The 3,602-nt window shown below is 39.6% G+C and overlaps 1 non-coding gene across 1 annotated transcript; it reads right to left on the bottom strand.

The window, feature by feature from the left end:
• Positions 1 to 3,218: 3,218 nt before the first annotated feature.
• On the bottom strand, positions 3,219 to 3,325 carry LOC112738992 (small nucleolar RNA R71). The gene has a single exon (XR_003169936.1). It is a non-coding gene; the product is annotated as a small nucleolar RNA R71 (small nucleolar RNA).
• Positions 3,326 to 3,602: the final 277 nt, after the last annotated feature.

The following is a 3,602-nucleotide window of genomic DNA, read 5'->3' as shown; positions in this document are numbered from 1 at the left end:
TTATTCTTAAAAAATTTGACTTATTTTGACACATCTAAGCTCTATGTGTATATAAGTGGATAGTAATTAGAATTGCATGATTCATTTAGGTAGTGATGCCAGGGCATTTTAGCCAGTTTCACTAACCTTTTCTTTATGGTTTTAAGGTAGTTTCATGCATTTTCTTAGGAAATAAGCAAGTTTTGAGTAAATAATCACTTACATCTTCATTCAAGCAAACATTGTGAATTTTACATGATTTCATGAGAATTATGCATGAATTAATGGACAAATTGAATGATGCATGTCTCATAACTTGGATCAGAGCTTTGATGCACTTTATTGCTTGATTTCAGGATAAAGGAAGTAAGGAAGAACCACGTTAGCAGCCACGTTAGTCTAGATATCATGACCACTAACGTGGAATGAAGGCTAGCCTGCAACGTTAATGAGAAAAGTGATTGCCAATAACGCCTTCGTGAGCCATCATAGCCCACGTTAGTTGCCACGTTAACTATGTTAACGTGGAAGCTAACGTGGAAGAGAAGTAGAACTCCAACGTTAGTGGTAAAAGTAAGTGCCACTAACGTTCCAAAAGGGGCATTGGCCACGTTAAGAGCCACGTTAACTTAGTTAACGTGAGCTCTAACGTGGAAGAGAAGATGATGCCAATGTTAGTGACACTCAACTTTGTCACTAAACGTTGGACTAAGCCGATATTGGCTACGTTAAAAGCCACGTTAACCTAGTTAACGTGGACTCTAACGTGGAGGGAGCAAGAATCACCAACGTTAGTGACACTCACCTTTGTCACTAACGTTGGATTGAGCACTATGAGCCACGTTAGTTGCCACATTAATTACATTAACGTGGAAGCTAACGTGGAGAAGAGGGATGATGAGCCAACGTTAGTGACACTCACCTTTGTCACAAACGTTAGAGATGGCTATCAATACCACGTTAGAAGTCACGTTAACTTAGTTAACGTGAACTCTAACGTGGAAGTAGGGGCGTTCTGAAGCGTAAGTGACAAAGTAAGTGTACTAACGCTCTCGAAGATTTGGCAAGCCTACATTAAAGGCCACGTTAACTATTCTAACGTGAACTCTAACGTAGGGAGAAAAGGGTACTCTCAACGTTATTGAAAAAGGTAAACCCAGTAACGTTTGCGAAGGGCCAAGGGTCAACGTTAGTGGTCATGTTAGTGCCACTAACGTTGAAGTTAATGTGGACCACTTTGGGTTAGGAACGTTAGTGAAAAAGGTGATTGTCACTAACGTTCTCAACCCCACATTTTCACCTAACGTTAACACTACTAACGCCCTAAGCTAAAGTCCCTGCCTACTTCACAGTTTCTCTGCAAGTAAAGCTGAGCCCACTGAAGAAGATAACTACTTCAACTCAAGATCCAAAGGCCCATATCCAAGACTTGAAGAGCCAACTAGAAGATCGGAAGAGTAGTATAAATACGGAGAGCTTTGAACTAGAAAAGAGAGCTTTTGGCATTATTAGAATTACTCTCTGTATTTTACTTTCTCTGCACTTCTAGCTTAACTTTAGAATGTACTCTCCATCTTTGCTTTCCATTCCCAAAGCTATGAATAACTAAACCCCTTTCATTGGGTTAGGGAGCTCTGTTGTAATTTGATGGATCAATAATAGTTTTCATAATCCTTCTTCTTTCTTTCTCTTAATTTTACTAGAAAGTTTTCAATCTTCATCCAATTGAGTAGTTATCTTGGAAAAGAAGCTATTCATACTTGGATCTCTTCTGAACCTTGGAAAAGGGATGAATAGATCATGCTAGAAATGTTTTCTCATGTTGGACCAAATTGGGGTTTGGGCGGATATGGTGACATATAATTCTCCCAATAATTTGATTGGAAATACATGTGGTATAATCAGTGACCACACTTCATCTCTTCTCATGAGCAATTAGACCAAGGAATTGGAATTCAATCACTTAAGATTGCCAGGAGATCAATGAATGCATTGATTGAGGAAGAGATGAAAATGACTTGATCCGGAGAATGCAACATCTCCTAAGCCCAATGAATTCCCCATTTCTGATCTTACCCATTCTCTTTACTTATTGCCATTTACTTTCATGCTAAACTTCCCTTCCCATTTAAGATTCTCAATTACTTCCCATCATTTATTTTCTGCTATTTACTTTCCCGTCATTTAATTTCCTACAATTCTCAACTCACTTTCTGCTTAGCTCAACTAGAACATTCTTCTAATTAAAGTTGCTTGACCAATCAATCCCAATGGGATTCGACCTCACTCTACTGTGAGTTTTTACTTGACGATATTTCGGTATACTTGCCGAAGGAAATTAGTTGAGAGACAAGTTTTCGTGCATCAAGTTTATGGCGCCGTTGCCGGGGATTGATTTTGTATCAACAATGATTAAATTGGTGGATAACTAGATTGAACATTTGTTTTTATTTTGTTTGATTTAAGTTCATTTGAGTAATTTACTTTCTGTTTAGCTATTTTCTTCCCTTTCCCCTACCCATTTTCTTTAGTTGTTTACAATTCAGTCACTAACCCACCAACTGTTTGATATATTGCATCACTCACACTAATAGCATTTCTGTAGAAATTACTGTCTGCATCTATCTCTCTTGCTTTTGCTTTCTTGGTTGTATGACAGGTAGAAGAAGCGGGGCTTCAACTTTCTTTGATTCTGAACCTGAGAGGACCTTCCTTAGATTAAGGAGGGAAGCAAGAGGAAAGAGAGTAGTTGGTGCTGAGGAAGATGAAGAGTACTTTGAACCAGACATGGAGGAGAATATAGAGAACCATCATGAAGAAGAGGCTCACAACCATGGCAGAGAAGGTCCAGCGCATCAGGCTAGACAAGAGAGAAGAGTTCTAGGTTTTTACATCAACCCAAACCCAGGAAATTGTGGAAGTAGCATCCAAAGGCCAACCATACATGCCAACAACTTTGAACTAAAGCCACAGCTCATCACCCTTGTTCAGAACAATTGTTCATTCGGAGGAAGTGTCCAAGAAGACCCAATCAATATCTAACCACCTTCCTGAGGATATACGATACTGTGAAGTCTAATGGTATTCATCCTGACACCTATGGACTACTTCTGTTTCCCTTCTCACTCAAGGACAAAGCATCTAAATGGCTGGAATCCTTTCCAAAGGAGAGTTTAGCAACCTGGGATAATGTGGTGAACAAGTTCTTGGCAAGATTCTATCATCCTCAACGGATCAACAGGTTGAGAGCTGAGGTACAAACATTTAGGCAGCAGGATGGTGAGACTCTATATGAAGCATGGGAGATGTTTAAAGACTTGACAAGAAGATGCCCACCAGATATGTTCAATGAATGGGTGCAGTTGCACATTTTCTATGAAGGCCTTTCGTATGAATCAAAGAAGGCAATAGACCACTCATCCGGGGATCTCTGAACAAGAAGAAGACCATTGAAGAAGCCATAGATGTCGTTGAGACTGTAGTAGAGAATGACTACTTCTATGCTTCTGAAAGAGGCAATACTAGAGGAGTGATGGAGCTGAACAATGTGGATGCACTGCTAGTTCAAAACAAGATGATTACCAAGCAATTAGCTGACCTCACCAAGAAGATGGAGAGGAATC

Source organism: Arachis hypogaea, chromosome 13, assembly GCF_003086295.3.
Source record: "Arachis hypogaea cultivar Tifrunner chromosome 13, arahy.Tifrunner.gnm2.J5K5, whole genome shotgun sequence".
Classification (NCBI taxonomy): domain Eukaryota; kingdom Viridiplantae; phylum Streptophyta; class Magnoliopsida; order Fabales; family Fabaceae; genus Arachis; species Arachis hypogaea.
This window is presented reverse-complemented; position numbering and strand designations above follow the sequence as displayed.